Source organism: Psammomys obesus, unplaced genomic scaffold (genome assembly GCF_907164565.1).
Source record: "Psammomys obesus unplaced genomic scaffold, mPsaObe1.curated_primary_1811, whole genome shotgun sequence".
In the NCBI taxonomy this organism is placed as follows: domain Eukaryota; kingdom Metazoa; phylum Chordata; class Mammalia; order Rodentia; family Muridae; genus Psammomys; species Psammomys obesus.
Window position 1 is genome coordinate 1250381 of NW_026593895.1, and position 19336 is coordinate 1269716.

Below are 19336 nucleotides of genomic sequence, written 5' to 3' on the forward strand. Positions count from 1 at the left end.
CTTGCTGGGCTAGAGGAGAGACCTCCCTTTTTCTATTTGGAGAAAAGAATTCACTATGCAGTTACAACTGCCCTCAGACTCACCATCCTCTTGCCTCAGTCTCCCTTGGAACATTTTAGTATTATTCTTGTGTTAGAGGTTGGTCTGATGTGTGTTGCTGATCATGGGAGATGGATGGGAAGAGAGGAAGAAGGAGGATGCCACAATGTGTTAGCATGGAGGAGAAACCATGTGGGGTGGGAAGAAGGATTCCAATAATGGTGTGAAAAGGCCCAGATGAAGAATACAAGCAAGTACCATGGGACTGTAGATGGAAGGCAGTCCAGATAGGAATGATTAAGGCAGATGGTATTGGGTGGGGGATGGAAAATGAATGGTGAAGTTATTGAGACAGCGTAAGTGAAATACCTGCCTGGTCCAAGATGAATAAGGCAATTATAAAATCTAACAGGTGTCTGTGTCTTATTATTTGTAATAGTGTGTTAGATAATACTGCTGCAATAATAATACAGCAAATAATAATAAACATTAGAGAGCCCAACACTCATTTTTTATTTACTACAACATTCTTGCATATGTCTGTATCTTCAAGTACGTAGTTTCAGTTATTTGAGGAAATTCCTCTCTCCTTTTCTTAGAAACATCCCTTGATCTGACAGTTTCATTTAGATTCTTCAATTATTTCCACTCCTACTTTTGGTTTTCTTTACAGGAAGTCGGTATGAAGCCAAGGAGTCTTTTTTGGCTTGCTTTGAAACCTTCTTTTAATTTCCTCATTGGCTATTTTATTTCACCTTTTATATTTGTTTCAAGAGGAATTGGGGTTGTGAAAAATCAGACCTTCAAGTCCAGAGGCCAATTTAGAGCCTGCATTTTATCCCTAGGTGACTTTGATTGATCTCAAAATACTTGTTTGCCAAATGATTAATGAAGTGTTAATATTTAGCAAACATACAGATATATATATATATTAAAAAAACCAGTAAGAACTCTGTGGTTTGAACTTGGTTATTGGTTGGCCTCATGTGTGTGTGTGTGTGTGTGTGTGTGTGTGTGTGTGTGTGTGTGTGAACATGTGTTTGCATGCAGTTTCAGGTTCAAGTGGATCTCTGTGGTTTGGTGGAGCTTCTAGCAGTTATCTTTCTTCCTTTCTCCCTTTCTTCCTTTCTCCCTTCCTCCCTTCCTCCCTTCCTCCCTTCCTCCCTTCCTCCCTTCCTCCCTTCCTCCCTCCCTCCCTCCCTCCCTCCCTCCCTTCCTTCCTTCCTTCCTTCCTTCCTTCCTTCCTTCCTTCCTTCCTTCCTTCCTCTCTTCTTTCTCTTTTTGGGTCTTGTTGGTTCTTGCCAGAAAGGCACAGAGTGTTCTTGTCTTCCTGGAAGGTTGTACTCTTCTCGCTTAGCCTTGCAATGTGGCAATTCATAACACTCACTGTATTTCCCCTCAATACTTATCAGTTTTCTGTCACCTTAACAAAGGCCTGAGAAAATCAACTTATAAGGAGAAAAAGGTTCATTTTGGTTCATAGTTTTGTAGATTTCAGTTCATGATCAACTGGACCCATTGCTATTGAGCCTGTGGAGGTATATATCAGGGCAGAAGCACGTGGGTGCTTTCATGGCCTGGAAGTAAAAGAATGACAGGAAGAAACCAAAGACACACCCCTAATGATCTGTGAGACCTCATCCTAGGCCCTACCTCTTAAATCCATTCCACAGCATTGTACTAAGCTGTGAAGCAAACCTTTAGAACATAGGCTTTTGAGAACATTCCAGATCTGAACTATAATACACAGCAACCCTGAAAGCATTCATAGGCCAGGTCCTCTGTCCACTTCACTCTTGCAACATTCATATGCTCAACTCAGGGAAGGATCACTGCTTCCAGTAAGACAAAGTGCTTACACACAAAGTAAGGTAGTCCTGGAGCTGGGACACCCAGTGCCCTGACCTAGCTCTGTTCTCTGAAGTCTTCTTTCCTGAAAGTCACTTAGATTCCTGCAGTAGAACAGGCAGGTAGTAATGGGTCTATTTTACATAAAAAGCTCATAGGAGGATGAAATAGTCCTACTAGTGAATGTGAAAGTGCTTAATAAACTATAAAGTCACACGAAATCATTTTCCTCTGACAGGCCTTTGATATAAATCAAGCTCTTTCCCAAAGATCTTGAAAATGGGCTTTTGTGCTTTTTCTCAGCACTTATTCTTAAGAGTGCTTTCCCTTTTTTAATAAACTCAATTTCTATCTCTAACCATGTGTCTCTGGTACGACCCTTTCTTTGCTTTGGGACACAAAGAGCCTGGAATCAGTTGTCCTCTGACCTCAGATCCATGACTCAGCACTGGTGAGCATACTTCTCTGACATTCTGGTCCTTTGTACTGTCCTTCTGACCTCCATGATAATGTAAAAGGCTTTTCTCCATATCTCCTCTTCCTGCCAGTTACCAAGATTTTCAGCTTGCCTGTCCTTTTATTTGTTTCCCAAGCTTTAATAAAATTGTCCTTGATCTTCAAAAAAGATCTTGAAAATGGAACAGAAAGCTATCTCCTATTCGTAATTTATTTCATCTCACTGTGAGCTAGATATGGACCATGCTTCTTTTGTTGGCTTTTCCATTTTAGGAGTCCATCACAGCGAAGCTCGAAGAATGGCGTTATTACCAGTTTACTAAGCCCCACTGTTCCATTTCTGTGAGCACAGCCTATTCAGCCTTTCCATGCTGAGGGCATTTGAGGCTACATACAAGTTAATTACAAAACCTTCTGGAAACCAAATTTTGGGGCTATTTTATTTTTCTCAGCCATGAAATCCCCAAATCCCAAGTATATGAATACTCAAACTCTGCATTAGTCTTGTTCCAAGTAGTTTCTTGACACAAGCATGATGAGTTATTATTGTTTGTTGCATTATTAAGCAATAATCCAGTTATCCTACATATTGTTTGACCTTACTTACAACTCATTGGAATGAGAGTTCCCCAAAACACAGAAGCAAATCTCTAGAACCCATTTACCTGGGTAGGAGCTTTTCAAAGCTGCTAAAGTGACTCTAGCTGCCAGCCACCCAGCCCTCTCTTCTTAACCTACCATCCCTCAAATATTGCTATCATCCGTCTACCCTGAGCTAGCTCACCACTGCCTCCAAAGCAGCAATGAGGAGGGCATATCAAGCCTCTATATATACACAAGATGATTTACTACATATCACTGCCTCTGAGTTGCATAACAAAACCTAGCTGACAGGAGGCAGGGACTTAGTTTATCCTGGATGTCATTTTTTTTTTCTATTCGGAAGAGGGGGAATACAATATTATATTTTATAAGTAAATAAAACTGTGTAGCATTCACACTCTATAACTCAGACATTTATTTTGCTTTTCATAATGTCTTGTACCTCTTCTATTTGTTTTCAAATTTAGTTTTTGCATTTGTGCATGTATTTATATAACTAATGGCTTCTTTCTACAAATGCTATGAGCTCAAGGATTTCTGCTTTCAAACCTAACAGAGCCTAGTGTAGAGTAGATGTTTGATAAGCTATGGAGTAAATGATGGATGTAATTAGGGAGTTCCTCGTTATTTCTAAGGCCACTGTGTGCCTTCTCCAAAACACTTCTAGCAGAACACTGATGCCTCTTCTATGTCTCCTCACTGGTAAATAGCTTTAGCTGATGGTACCACAGTGGTTTCAGATCTCTATCCTGCTGGATGGCCAAGGAGAAGCTCATTACTGCATCCCTGGGGATCAGTACACGACTGGCTCATAGGCTACCGTGGTTTGGATGTTCCTCTAAAGCTCATTTTAGATATACTTGCCACTGTGAAGATATTGGGAGGTAGAATATTTAATAGGTGAGTAGGTCATGAGGCTGCCACTACCATGGATGGATCAAGGCCATTATCAAGGAAGTAAGTTACTGCCGAATTCTACCCAATTTTCTCTTTTTGTCTCATGTGTGTTTGCTTTTTTGCCATATTTATAATAGGGAAAAAAACCCCAAACTATGTGGGTCTTTTGATTTTAGAATTTGTAGCTTCCAGAACTATGAGAAAGAAGTTTCTCTTCTTATGTGTTAATGGGTCTGTGCTACTATGCTTTGGCAGCAGAAGGGTTAAGAAAGAAGCCATCAAGTGAACTCATTTGTGTTTGAAAATGAATCCTATATAGAGCAAACTGAGGTTCTTGTCTTCCCATTTTGCCCTCTTGCACATGCATCTTCTCTTCCAAAACATTCTTTTTGTGTTATGATCAAGCCCTTTCTTTCCACTTGCTAATACTCAGTGCAAAAGAAAGTTTTATGCCATATAACACAAGGAAGGCCTGTTCCACTATGGCAGCGCATTGTCCCCAGCTTCTTTCTGAACTCCCTCTTCTGTTCCGAGTTTATCCTTGCAGAGTAATTCGACATTGGCATTGGAAGTGCCATCTGTTTTTCCATTCCTCTAGTCCTTCCACAAACTGATTGAACACCCGTTCCATATCAGGTACAACTGGATGCTGATCAGCTGTGAACAAAACAGATGCTGTTCCTTAAAGATTATCCTGGTGAGGATAGCAGATAATGGATATATAACATCTGAATTTTCCTTGCCTTCTATTTTCTTCATGCAGGACTGTTTAGTTTTTCATAGTATAAGAAATTCCAAAAAAAAATTTGTTCCCTTTCCTGCTCCTTTTAGCACTTTTGCCTGTATTTCTTCTTTAATGGTAAGTTTAAAATGTGTGATCTGCACCTGTGAGGGTCATTTCTGTAGCTCCCAACCTCCCTGCCTCTTTGCTCACTATGCTAACTTCTTTCCATGTCCTTTCCTGCTTCTTGGAAATGCTATATTCATTCATTGACAATGATTTTGTGTCATAGTTTTGCTAGGATGATTTAAGAGATTTATTATGCCCTAAAAAAAAGGTGCCCATCGTAATAGCTGGTTTTGTGTGTCACCTTGACAAAAGTTAGAGTCATCAGAGAGGAAGGAGCCTCAGCGGAGGAAAGACCTCCATAAGATCCAGCTGTAAAGGCATTTTCTTATTTAGTGATCAATGAGGGGAGGGCCCAGCCCATTGTGGGTGGTGCCATCCTTAGACTTGTGGTCCTGGGTTTTACAAGTAATCAGGCTGAGCAAGCCAGTAAGCAGTATGCCTCTATGGCTCCTGGGTTAGCTCTTTCCTCCAGGTTCTTGGTCTGTGTGAGTTCCTGTTCTGACTTCCTTCAGTGAGGATCAGCAATGTGGGAGGGTAAACCAAATAAATCTCTTTTTCTCCAACTTGCTTTTTGGTCACGGTATTTCATCGCAGCAGTAGAAGTCCTAACTAAGATGCCCGTGGGCTCAGAGGTCACGAGCACTTGCTACTTGTGATGGCCAATCTTGGTTGTCAACTTGACTACATTTGGAAGAGACTGAAACCCAAGCAGCTGGGCACACCTGAGAGATTTTTCTTTGTTGGATTATTTGAGGTGGGAGACTCACCCTAAATTGGGATCATTTGAAGTCAGAAGATCCACCATAAATCTGGGCCACACCTGGTGGCAGCCCACATAAAAGGCTAGGAAGAAGGAAGCTTTCTGTCTGCATGCCGTCATTTTCCCTGGCAAGTTCATCTCTCCTGAGCTTTCCTTCGATGGTGTTAGCACTCACTTCTTTCTTGATTCTAAGGCAGACTAGAAACTGGCAGCTCTCTAGAACCTCTCTGACTCTAGCACCAGATTGGTTCTGCTGAGACATCCAGTCTCATGGACTGCACAACTATCAGATTCTTGGCCTTTTTTTTTTTTTAAATAATTTATTTAATTTTTATTTTATGGGCATTAGTGTCAGATCCCTTGGAATTGAGGTTACAGATAGCTGTGAGTTGCCTGTGGGTACTGGGAATTGAACCCAGGTCATTTAGAAGAGCAGACAGTGGTCTTAACCACTGAGCCATCTCTCCAGCCCTTCTTGGCCTTTCTGTCAGGAGGCAGCCTTTGTTGGGCTACCCAGACCACAGCTTGTAAACCATCCTAATTAATCCTATGTGTGTGTGTGTGTGTGTGTGTGTGTGTGTGTGTGTGTGTGTGTGTAAACACTGCTGCTGCGGAGGACCTGGGTTCAGTTTCGTCTAAGTTATTTGTCTATTGCTGTAACAAAGCACCATTACCAAGGCAATTTATGGAAGTAAAAGTTTATAGGGGGCTTATGGTTCCAGAAGTTTAGGGTCCATGATCATCGTGGAGGAAGCATGGCAGTAGGCAGGCAGGCAAGCATGTCCTGGAACAGTAGCTAAGAACTCTCATGTCGTCTGTAAGCAACTGGAAATGGCATGGACTCTTGAAACCTCAAAACCTACTCCCAAGAACATACCTCCTCCAACAAGACTGTATCTCCTAATCCTTCCCAAATAGTTCCACCAGCCAGGAACCAAACATTCAAATATATGAGCCTCTAGGGGCCATTTTCACACAAATCACCGCATTCCACTCCTGGCCCTATGGGTTTGTAGCCATGCAAAATGCATTTAGTTCAACTTCAAAAATGTCTGTTTTCTTTCACAGTCCCAACAAAGTTTAAAAGTCCAAAGTCTCTTCTGAGACCTAAAGCAATATCTTAATTGTAACCTCTCATAAAATAAAGGAAATTACATGCTTCAAATGTACAATGACACAGATTATTCACTACCATTCTAAAAGGGAGGAATCTGGGTATAGTAAGAAAATGCTGGACCAAAGCAAGGTTGAAACCCAGCAGGACAAGCCCCAAATCAGATGTGGTTTCACATCTTTCTTTGGCTTTGGATAGCTCTTCCCTTCCAGCTTTGCTTCCTGCAAAACACTTTGCTCTTGGGCTGCTGGTTCCATTCCACATCTTCAGCTCTCCTTGGCAGATATCCCATGGATCTTCCATCTCCAGCATCTTCTGCATCTCCAACACAATCTAGGCTTCACCTTTATATCTTCAAACAATGGCCTCTCAGGGCCTCCATGCAGGGACTCCCCTCCCACATGCCTTGCCTCAGCTCTTCTTAATCACAGATGAAGATCCATAACCTTTTTACTCTTTTATTCTTAATGTCTCTAAAGCCAGAACCATGCTGCCAAGTGCCTCTCCTGTTCCCTCCTTTAATTAAATTTGCATAAGATTTAATTTTCTGTTCTTTGTCTTTAGGAACAGATAATTCCTTACCACCACCACCACCCCAAAATAAATTGCAGGATTAGCTAAGTGGGGTACTTCCCTAAGGGCAACACCCCCTTTATTTTTCTTTATCTCTTAGCACAAACCAAGTCTCCAACATTTAATTATGTAGTGCTCGTTAACCCTTCAAACTGTGTATTTTGTATTTCTTTTTTGCACTACCTGCTCGTTTTCATACCCATACAATAGAGTTAATATTGGGCTGTCTTAAAATCTCTTCTGCTACCAAAATTGGTTCAAAACTCCACAGTTTAGCCTCAGGCAGAATCTTAGACAAGGGGAAAAGGTAGCCAAATTCTTTGCCTGCTGTATCCACTCCACTCCCCCTCCCTTAACAGCATGATCACTAGTGATCAGACTGGTGGCCTGAGAGGGAAAGCAAGGCAGGAACAGCAGGGGTGGTGGTGGTGGAAACCTGAGACCTCAGGCAGCCAGTGAGTGTGAGGAGAAACAGACTTCTTGGAGGCAGGCTTGATCGAGCAGGTCATTTAATTGTAGAGAACAAAGGCTATTTAAACCTTTGGGGAATGGGTAGATGCTTTTGAGTGAGTATACATCATTGGCTGGGGTGCTGGGAATGTTTTATTTGCATGGAGAGAAATTTCAATGCTTGATGGACATGACCTTATAGGAAGAAGAGAAGTTTAACCTACAATGGCCACCAGGCTATTTGACCATCTCAAGGATGACAGAGGTGGGGGCTGAAAGGTTTTGTGCTCTGGGATATGCAGACCTTGGGCAGGGGAGGGAGTGGTCTTTATTCCTACTGCTCTCAAGATGAGATTTCCAAGGTTGGACACAACTTGACCCTACTTCTGCCCTGTACTGGCTCCTCCGGTTCCACGGTAGCCTGGCCCCACATTTACCAAAGTATCACAAAAACAATCCCTACCTTCTGAAACCTCTTGAGCTGGGCCTCTATAGCTCAACACAACTGTCTTCTAAGCTCCTGCTAGGATTTTGTATTAACTTCCACTTATGCCTTCAACTGCTTTCATAGTCCATAGTACCAAAGTCTTCTGCACTAATCAATCTACATATAAAGTCAGACATGTCACAGCAATAACCTATCCATGGTGCCAAATATCCTTTTTACTGCTGTGACAAAGCACCATGACCAAGGCAATTTTATATGATATAGAGTAAATATAATATATAACATAGATGAAAGAGTTTATTGAGGGTTTGGTTTTAGAGGATTAGAGTCCATGATGGAGAGGGAGTATGGCAGCAGGCAAAAACTAAATGATGCAGCTGGTTAATCTCATTCAAATGCAGATATAATTGATAGAGTATCCCAAGCCCCACATTCCCAGCTCTTTATCCCCCAGGCATTAATTTCAAGTTTCTGGAGTATTCTAGAAGCTGTTATGAGGAGTTCTCCAGAGATGACCATGCAGACACAATTTATAGCCTTTATTTTATTTTATTTATAGTCTTTATTCCAGCCAGCTGGGACTACACCCAAGTGTTTGGGGACCTAGGTGTAACCTAGAGTATCCAGAACATAGGAGTTTAAAAAGCAGAATTCACATCCTGATGTTTCACTTAGAAGCTGCTGGGGGCCTTCCCAGAAGCAAGCAGTTTAACAGAAGCTAAAGAAGTTGTTAGCTAGAAGGGGTTCTTCATAAACAGGCAGTTTAATAGGAACTAAGATAGTTAGCTAGGACAGCTTGACTTTGGGTTCCCAGAACAGAGTTAGGCAATTTTCCATGGGATTCTCCATCAAGGAGATCTAATTCTAGCTAATCCTGAAATGGCCTCAGTAAGAATTCAAGATGGAAGAACTTCAGCACTGTCTTGCCCTGTCGCATTCTACTAATTTGTTACATGGAGGTCACCAAGATGCTTTCTGTATGGACTGAGAATGGGGTCAGGAAGATCAGCCCAAAAAAATATTTTGGAACTCTAATATAATGTATTATGAGAAAGGCATGATTAGTAAAGAAATGTGTAGAGGGAGAAATAAGATGCCAAGTGTTAGAGAAGAGATCGGAGAGTGGAAGACAACTGCACAATTAGTGAGTGACTTTCACTAGGGTTCCTGCAAGAATAAAAATACCTATGATGGAATGAGGTTATTAAGTCGGTCAGAATTCCCCCCATCCCTTATGAGTTTAACGTTGTTTGAGATGATCGAGCCATTTAAAGCAGTTTTTTCTATGCACTGGTCAGGAACTTGGAGGAGGGAAAGAGCTTGGAAAAAACTGCATGAGAGTCTTATGGGAGTCATATGTAGATGAGTCTTATCCCATTCATCAACTACTTGAAAGGATTGTGACACATGTTCCTTTTAGCCACAAGAAAGGTTGAGAAATGTAGTTTGGCTCTATGTCTAAGAAGAAAGGGTTGAGGGAATGGTTAGTAAACAGAGAGTAGAAACTTTGTGTGCAGACCAGCCATAGTGGAAGGAGGACACTAGTTTCTGCAGATGATCTAGGAAATATGTTTCAGGTTAGTGCATTCAGAAAATTCTGAGCTGCATGCCCATTTTGGAGAATCAGAATGTGACATTAAAGATTCTGGCAAAGTGTGCAGCTAAGAGACAAAGGATTTCCTAGCTATTTCTTACTTTAAGAAGATGGGTTTGGTGGCATGCAGATGATGATCTTGTGGGTGACACCTGGCAAACACTGAGCAGGCCTGAGCATGCCTCAGGCTCAGGCAAAACTGTTAAGACAGGAGTTTAAGTTTCAGGAAGGAAGGAAGGAAGGAAGGAAGGAAGGAAGGAAGGAAGGAAGGAAAGCAGGAAAGCAGGAAGGAAGGAAGAAAGAAGGAAAGCAGGAAGGAAGGAAGGAAGGAAGGAATAGGAAGAAAAGAAAAACAGGTTATTGGTTGAAAGGGAGAGATTCCAAGCACTGGAAGGGAAATGAAATGAGGAACCAAGGTTTGAAGAAGTTGGGAAGAACAGAAACCAGCTGATAGGGCAGACAACTTTACTGGTAGGTGCCAAGGAATGGTCCCTCATAAGGATGTGTAAGAGTGAAGGAATACAGGGGTTTGTGATGAGCCCCTTGGCTGACTGGACAGAGCTGCTGAAAAGATGTCTAAGATGAAGCTGTGTAGGATCTCTTCAAGTACTGAATAGCTGAACTTCTTTGAAGAATAGAAAATGGATGGAATTCTTTCGAAAAGGTTTCACAAATTAGCACACAATTAGATTTGTAAATTAGTAAATCCCTGTCTCCCAAACCTGATCAAAACATCGCTAAAAGAAATGACAGCCCCATCTTGCTCACTGATTGAACTGCAGTCGGCAGCCCACCTGCTCACTCCCTTCCTTGCACCCCCCCCCATCCCCGCTGGAACTCTGATTAAGCCTCCCAGCAGGTGGCAGTGCCTATGATTAGAGGGTTCTGTGAGGCTTGCAGTTTGCATAATGCATTTTGCTCATTCCCTCCTCAATTCTCATGCCAGCCAGGAGGCTGCTGTGTCTCAGGACCATTCAGAAGCCAGGGAGCTGGTCATGAAAAACCCATCCTCCAATTTCAAATCTCTGTTCTACCTCCTTCATAAGTTTCTACTTACTACTTTTCCTTTTTATTTTTAGACACTGATTTCAGTATTTCTCCTAATTGTATTGTCACAGTAGAGTTGGAAGAAGAAAAGTAGGAAGGAAGAAACAAAGAAAGGACAGTATCCTAGAGATTCTTTCCCTGCAATTCATGGTTGAATTGTCCTCTTAAATTTATGTAATGAAATCCTAACTTCTGTGCCTCAGAATGTGGTCTTATTAGAGATGGGGTGCACAGGGGAAATCAATAGACAATGGAGTCTTCTGAGTAGGCTCTGCTTATATGGCTGGTGGATGTCCATATAGAGAGGGCACACACATGAAATGCCACATGAACATGGCCCTCTACAAACCAAGGAGAAGCGTGGGACATATCCTTTCTTCCCAGCCCTCAGGAGACAGCCCTATTGTCATATTGATCTTGAACTTTATAACCTTCAGAACTGTGAAACAACAGCTCCTATTGTGTAAGCCACCAACATCTGAACAGCATCGGTAAATGGAAAATTCAGGACCAGTTTTCTTTTAGGGATGTGATGTAAGCTGCTACAAAAACATTCTCAGGTGTATTAACTTTATCTCCAGAATATTTTCAACAACAGAGTAAAAACTGCCAAAGTCAAGGTCATTGTGCTTATAATTCTTTATACTAAAAGGATAATGAGGTTAGTTTGACCTGACTTGTCTATATTTATATGTATCAATGTGTGTGTGTGTGTTCCTGTTGGCCTACAGAGATCCAAATAAACGTTTCTATGTGCTTGCAAATCATTCATTTGAAAATACATTCCATGATTTTCTTAAGGACCAATTTCAGGCTCACTGATTCATTTATAGCAATCCCCACTCACATTTTATAAATTGTAACATTTGCTCATCTGGAGCCTGTGGGTTTCTCTCCTATTATTTTTTGTTTGTTTTTGAGACAGGGTTTCTCTGTGTAGTTCTGGCTGTCCTGGAAGTTGCTCTGTAGATCAGGCTAGCCTGGAACCCACAGAGATCTACCTGCCTTTGCCTTCCAAGTGCTGGATTAAAGTCATAAGCCACCACTGCCCAGTTAATATGCTTTATTTAAATTTCTTCATTTGGAAAGAATTTCAAGAACTCAGAGTTTCAAGAGTTACAATGACCTCTCACTACTGTTAACATTCATTGTATCTACTTGTGCCAATATCTTATGTAATTCTAGTTTTCTAATATTTGATAGTTGCTGTAGTTTAAATATGGTTTTCTCTAACTAACCAACCAAACAACTAACCAACCAACCAACCAACCAAACAAACAAATAGTCTCATGTTGAGATGTACTAAAATCCAGAAGTGTTGGGAGATGGGGCCTAGTGGGATAGCTTTGGGTCATGGGGATAGAGCCCTCTGTGGTTAATAGTGGCTCAGGAGAGTTCTGGTTCTCTCTGGGGTGGGCCAGCTGCTTCTAAGGCTGCTTGTTGCAGAGCCAGGCCACGTGTTGCCCACTTGCCTTCTGTGTTCCACTACAGCTTCCCCAGATGCAGCCACTTGACCTTGGACTCTCCAGCACCCCAAAGTGTGAGCCAAATAAACCTTTTCAATTTTTTTTTTAAAAGTTACTTAGGTAGTCTGCCATAGAAGAAACCGCATGAAGAAAGAGCAAACTCCAGACAGTGTGATGTGACCCTCGCCCTAGTCCCTCAATTGCTTAAGCATGTAGTCCTAGGAATTGGATGGCCTTTTACATATCCATGGTGTAACCAACCACACCAGAAAGCTTAACACCTCCACCAGAACTATTATTGTAGCATGTGCCTGCCCAGCACCCTGTCAGCACAGAGGCACATATTGTCTATAATAGGATTGCCCTCACTCCTAAGAGTCTTCCCAAGTCCAGGACCACACATTTCGTTTACCTGACAGTGTTGTTTGGTCTCCTTTCAGCTGGACAATTCCTCAGTATTCCTTTGCCTTGCATGACCTTGACATTTTGTTTGTTTGTTTGGAGTTCAGGCTGGTTATCTTACAGAGCCATTCAGCTTCAGTTGTCTGATATTTGCTCCTGCTGAGATTCTGATCATGCGCCCCCCCCCCCTTTTTGTCATGAGTTCCAGTGTTCAGAGCAGAAGCATCTTTTCTGAGGATGATTCAAAGCAAAAGACTAGACTAAACAGTTCTGCCTTCCATTGTTAACCTGCTGGAGCAGGTTCACCCTGCCCCAGAGCTCTTCATGTCTCTGTTCTCCTGCCAGCAAGGCTTAAAGGTCTTTTCCAAGCTGATAGCAGATTTCATCCCAGTTGATGCCAAAAAGTCTCATCTTTGTGACTTAGTTCTGGAGGCAGCAAGAAGCTTCAGACAAACGATCCCTTTCTGGGTTTGCAACTTAGTTCTGCTACTTACCTGCCTCTGCTTGAGTAAGTGTCGCTTGATTGAAATATGATGGATTTAACCAATCAGCTTGCAAGACTACAGAGAAGCTAAAATAGGATAACACAGAGTGACGTGCCTGTGGTACACAGCATGTGCTATATACTAGCTGTGGTTTTCCTTCCTTCTTCTTCTCTGTCTCTCCTACCTGGTGTGTGGGGTGTTGGAAGGAATAAGGGTTGGAAGGGAAGTAGAGGTATAAACACCTAATAAATTGGTGAAAAAATATGCTATAGTACAGGTTTTTTTTATCCTTTCCACTGCTGACAGTTCTAAAAGGCTTTTAGTATAAAATGGCAAAACTAGTGATTTCTTGATTTTTTTTTCATGTTAAAGGTTGTGCATTAACTTCATGTCTCGGTGTTGAAGTGTTAGATTTTTTTATATAGGAGGTTGGGGTATGTAATTGGTATTAGCTACTTTATGGGTTCTTCTTTATTCCACTCTTCTCCACCCGTTTTCTTTTTCTCTTTCAACCCTCTAACACTGGATATGAGAGAGAAAAAAAAGGGTAGAGAGGAAAGAACAGAGATCCCTGAATAAAGTCAAGGGTTGGAAAGGGGTCGATGTTATCTTTAGGCTACTTCTTGCTGATCAGGGGTGTCCGAGCAGCTTGGCACAAGTTTGATCTTTACTGTCAGGGTGTCAAATTTCTTACTGTTTCTCCTTTGTGTTTGCCTACTTAACAAACCACAACCAACAAACCACACTGCTTCTTGAGGCTCTGGCGTTTATAAACCCTCTAGGTTTTTTGAGTTTCCAGAATTCTAAACATCACACATTCACAGAAATTATCTGTAGCTGGCAAAATCATGCTTCTGCTGGAAGTATGAAGGCAAATCACAGTCAGCTGCTACAAAGCAGCCCCATATCCCTATACCTAGGATTAAGATAAAAACATGTTCTTATATTTATGGGGTTTTTGTTTTGTTTTGTTTTTGCTTTTTGTTTTTTTGGTTTTTGAGATGGGTTTTCTCTGTGTAGCTCTGGTATCCTGGTATTTGCTTTGTAGACCAGGCTGACCTCTAACTCACATTGATCTGCCTGCCTCTGCCTCTTGAGTGCTGAGATTAAAGGCATGTGCCACCATGCCTGGCATTTCTATGTTTTTAAAGAAACAAAAGTTCCAAAATTCTTACTATCAGGGTAGCTAAGAATTGCACTGTGCTCAGGTTAAGTTTTAGATGTCTCTGAGGCACCAGGTGCAAGTTCAAGAGTGGCATTGGAATGTGAGTCTGGCCCTGTGCTTACTGTAAGGGCCTTTCTTTCCTTCTCTCACCTTTAAAGCTGGAAGGTTTTTGTTTGTTTGTTTGTTTTTTAATGAATAATTGTTTTCCAGTTTCCCTTTGGTATTCATTTTTTTAAATTTTAATTTTTATTAATTACGCTTTATTCACTTTGTATTTGTATCCCCCCATAAGTCCCTCCCTCCTCCCTTCCCAATCCCTCCCTCCCCGTTCTTCACGAATGCCCCTCCCCAAGTCCACTGATAGGGGAGGTCCTCCTCTCCTTCCTTCTGATCTTAGTCTATCAGATCTCATCAGGAGTGGCTGCATTTTCATCTTCTGTGGCCTGGTAAGGCTGCTCCCCCCTCAGGGGGAGGTGATCAAAGAGCAGGCCAATCAGATTATGTCAGAGGCAGTCCATTTTTTTAAGGAATGTATCTCATGTGTATGAGTGTTTTGTCTATATGTGTGTGTACCATGTCTATGCCTGATGCCATGTGGTTGTTAAGAACTAAACCTTTGTTATTTGAAAGACCATCAAGTGCTTTTAACCACTGAGCAGCCATTTCACCAGCCCCTGGGTTTAATTTTTTAGAGCATTTTAATTTATGAAGATATATGTTGAAGGATAAAAATTAAGGGAATACAAAAAAGGTGGCCCAGAGATAACTGTTGTTAAGGGTTGGTTCTGCCTCTTCAAGCCAACTTTATGCTGTGACAAATACTGCAGTTTTCCTTGTGTTGGATTTATATTTTAATTTTGTTAATAGAATTTTTAAATACAGAAATTTAAATTTCTTACATAATCATATTTACCCCTCTTTCTTCCTTAGATCATCTGGGATTCACAAATTTAAAGGATGACTTTCTCAACACACGCAGTAAACATTTGGTAAGGCATTCTCCTGGTTCTTTAGTACTGGTGTGTGTGTGTGTGTGTGTGTGTGTGTGTGTGTGTGTGTGTGTGTTAAGGTTTTTATTTTTACAGCACTGGGTTATGAACCTAGGGCTTCATGTCTGTTGTTCAGTGCTCTACCACTGAACAACATCCACATCCCAGTTTTTACATTTAAAATTTCAATAAACCTGAATAAATTGTAGTAAGAGAGCCTCCACTAATTTTTTCCTAATGAAACTTCTTTCATTACTGTGTATTAAGAGTTGATTCTGGGCTGGAGAGAAGCTCACGAACTGAAGCCCACATGAGACAGAGGATTTTCCATGCTTGATTTGCTCCCTTTTCAGATGTTTGCTCTGCATTTCTGTCAGAATTAGTGTCTCACTGTTTACCTGATTCCTTTTCTGTGTTCTTTAAAAGCATTTTGGCATGCCTGTGCAATCCCAATAGTGAGCTTGAGGACAGCCTGGACCATCTAGTAAGATCCTGTCTCCAACAAAACAAAGAAAAACAAAAATATATTTAAGCCTACATTTATAGTTTATTGTGGACGGATCCTAACCATACCAAAAAGTACAAGAGCAGCCATGGAAGCAAAGCTCTTGGCAAGCATTCTAGAGAACAGAGGCCTCACTCATGAACATGCACAGTATTGCCTACAAGGAGTCACACCTTATTTTTCATCATGTGTTCTAATGACAGTTTATAGATGGTTTTTATATCAGTAGACACAAATTGTCATCTGCATCACATGATACAGACAGCACAAGATTTACTGTGCTTGTCACAGCTAATTTGAAATTTTTTAATTAATTAACTTATTTTTGTGTATATTTGTGTTTTTCTTGCTTGTATGTCTGTGCCTGGTGCCTGCAGAGGCCAAAAGAGGGCATCAGATCCCCTGCAAATGGAGTTACAGATGGTTGTGAGCTGCCATGTGGGTGCTGGGAACTGAACACCAGTCCTCTGAAAGAGTAGCAAGTGTTCTTAGTTCTGAGTCATTATTTTACTATTATTATCTTTATAGGTTATGATTATTGATCTTGGAATGATTTTTATTATTCTGAGAGATTCTTAGAAATGGGATTTTGTAGATAAAAGCCATCTATTCTTTATTTTACAGGCACTATTTATTATTGGTAATTTCTCTTCTTTCCTGCGGTTTTTTCCTCAATGGTTAATATTGGTTCTTATAGAATGACCTCTCCTTACCATCTCATTTTTGGGCAAGACCTTCCTGCACCTGGGTTTGCTACAGATCTGCTGTGTACATTTCTTATATGTGACTCTTCCTTCATAGGTTGCCTTTTACATATAAGCTGGTCACCTTGCCTGCTCCTATTACAGGGCAAGAATCTTCCCTGAGTGGTAAGCACAAGGTACAGCTATATGCCATAACACACTATGTTGAAAGTTAATTATAAGCACATCTGACTGCCATGTTTTAATTGGCTTTGTGCTTGTATAACAAAATAATAGTTTTGACAGTGATTTAGAAATAAGGGAAGATTTGTTTTGGCCTATTGTCTTGAAGATTTCAGTCTATGGTTAGTTGATTTTGCTGTATTTGGACTTGTGGTGAGGTAGTACATTATGGTGGGAGTGTGTGCTGACCTGGATTAAAAAGAGAAAAAGGAGGGGTCAGTGTCCTCTGCTTGAGGAGCACAGTCCTTGGTGGAAATGTCTCCCACTAGGCTCCACCTTTACAGCCATGGGCTGAGGCCAAGCCTTTAACCCAGGGGTTTTGCTGGATGTTTATCCAAATCACAGCATTTCCATGCATACCATTACCCAGACTCATGGCTGGAAGGCCACATATTGCAGTGCCTTTGAGGGCCAAGGAGGCTGGAGGCATTTTTCTTCTGTTTTTGGTTTGGGGGCTTTTTTTTTGTTTTTGTTTGTTTGCTTGCTTGGAAATCAACCTAAGTGTTGGACAATGGTGAAACGGCAATCATCTGTTCCTTAGATAGTTGTCTGACACATGGCATGCCACCGTTGACTCTGGCTTTCCCACCAGTTTGCCAGCAGGTGAGCTGTGAACTTCTTCATCTGTGTGACTTTGCTTTATTACACATAAGTCTCAGTGTGGCTGCTGCATTGATTTGGCTGTGTGGTGCTTGGCTTATGAGAAAGAAGAGTTAAAGGGGGTAAGGTCTTGGCAGGCAGGCCCAAACCCAGCATTTCTTTGCAGTGCTAGCTTGGGTCCATCTCTAAGTTCTAGAAAAGACCCAGTGTTGTAGGGAATAACAGCACAACTGTGTATTTTTTTTTAATAGACTTGTGAGCCTTTGTTCAGCTTAAGAAGTGTTTTCAATGAAATTATTTCTGACCTGTTTAGTGGCTTTCCACCCCCACTCCCTCTTGCCCCTGGCCTTGAGTCTTTCAATCCCTTCAATGAGCTGTAACCGTGAAAAGGTGACCAACCACTGAGATAGGCCATTTAGGGCCAGGATGGTGAGATTTAAATGTAACTGTGCAACTGACAGAATGATTCATTACCTTGTAGGTCCTTGGAAAAGATCAGAGTTTCTCAAAGTGTGTTCCATGGGCTGATATGAATCATACAGATGTCCTAGGCACACAGAGTTCTCAGGGTTCCAGGCCAAGTTGGCTTAGGAAATGCTGCATACTAATACCCCCCTCTCGGAGCTGTACAATGTACATTAGCATATTAAAAGTTCTGAGCAGTACAGCAGTAAAGAGTCCAGTTTCAGTTCTTCCCACTGATTAAGCAAGTTTATTAGTCCCAGGAACAAATTTCTTTTAAGCCAAACAGGTTTCCCTTAACACCAGTTTTGGAAAGGACTCAGGACACTTAATGGAATTTTCCCTCTTCTTTGGTCATGGAGTCCCAGCAGCCCATTAGACTGTGTGTCCGTATTGAACACAGCAGCTACCTTTTAAAAGAAGTGCAATCAAAATCTAATTCCCGTGAGTTTGCTTATTTGTTCAAAGTGTCATTGGTGTGTTTAGATGCATTATACACAAGAAATGGTGTGCCTTTCAATTCCCACAAGCCATTTGTTAGTTTCTGAAAATGACCTTCTAATGTACTTACTGATGGATTTATTAAAAAAATAGGTATAAGGGCACTTCTGGGTCTGCAGCTCCATGCTAAGGGCGAAAATGTTGGAGATATTTCAGTCAGGCATGGATAGGAAAGAGGACTGAGAGAATATGAGAAGTCCACACACGTTGTGTGGCTCTGGCCATTCTATGGGCACACCTGGTCTATATTGTCTCAGTGATGGGTGGCCATGGCAGGGGAAGTTCCATTCTCATCCCTAGAGGGTATGGCTCTACCAGGAAGTAGGCCATCATTTCATGACAGTTTTTCTAGAAACACCAACCCAGGCCAAATCCAGCAGTAGCAGTTCACTCCTGTGTAGCATGCCACCTCCAAACTTGCCTGCTTAGCCCTTGCCATGTGCTGTGGCAAGCAGCCTGTGTTAATGCCATCTAAGCTCCTCTTGGTTCTGCTTCAGACTGAAGAGGCTCCTCTTTCACTTCAGGTTGAAGGTTAGTGGGGAACATGTCTGCACTACATGTCTCCCCTTGTATCAATGGATTAGCCGGGCATATTTTGGTAACTACAGAAGCCAAGATGGCAGATCCAACTACAAAGGGACTCTCAGGCCTCTGTCAACATAATTAGCTAAAGCTCAGCAGAGGATAGGACAGGTAAACAGTTTGGGTGCAAGTTATACAGCAAAGGTCTGAATGTCCTTCTGCTCTTGACTCATGCGCCACTGACCCAACTTACTCCCTTGTATGAAGGGCCCTGAACCAGGAACCACACAGTGATAGCATTGCCTCCCTTTCAGCAGGTTGTTTGATAACTGAGCACTAGCTCTGTGAAGAAGGTCTCTCTGGATCCAGTAGCACCTGAGAGTGGGCAGCTGATTTTGTCTTTTTGTTTGGGGACCTTAACTTTTAATGTCTGAGCCATCTCTCCAGCAAGGCAACTCATTTTGAATCAAGTACAGCAGCCTAGGGATGAGATTATTTTCAGTGTCAGTGTGGTAGAGCTGTCCATATAGTCAGTGGAACCCTCTTTTCTGTTGTCGAGGGGCTTCTGGATGAAATCACCATTTGAACTGGCAGACTAGATAAAGAGCTCCTCCTTACCTTCATTAAAGGCCTG

The 19336-nt window shown here is 41.7% G+C and overlaps 1 protein-coding gene across 3 annotated transcripts in view; it reads left to right on the top strand.

The window, feature by feature from the left end:
- Positions 1–12971: 12971 nt before the first annotated feature.
- Positions 12972–19336, top strand: part of Mgll (monoglyceride lipase) — a 178169-nt gene continuing 171804 nt past the window's right edge. For 2 of the 3 annotated variants that reach the window (XM_055617408.1, XM_055617410.1), the window contains exons 1-2: positions 12972–13055; positions 15128–15186. The gene's annotated coding sequence lies outside the window, so the exon portion shown is untranslated. Of the gene's footprint in view, positions 13056–15127; positions 15187–16492; positions 16572–17158; positions 17221–19336 lie in introns of all 3 variants that reach the window. The other variant, XM_055617409.1, reaches the window with a different exon arrangement.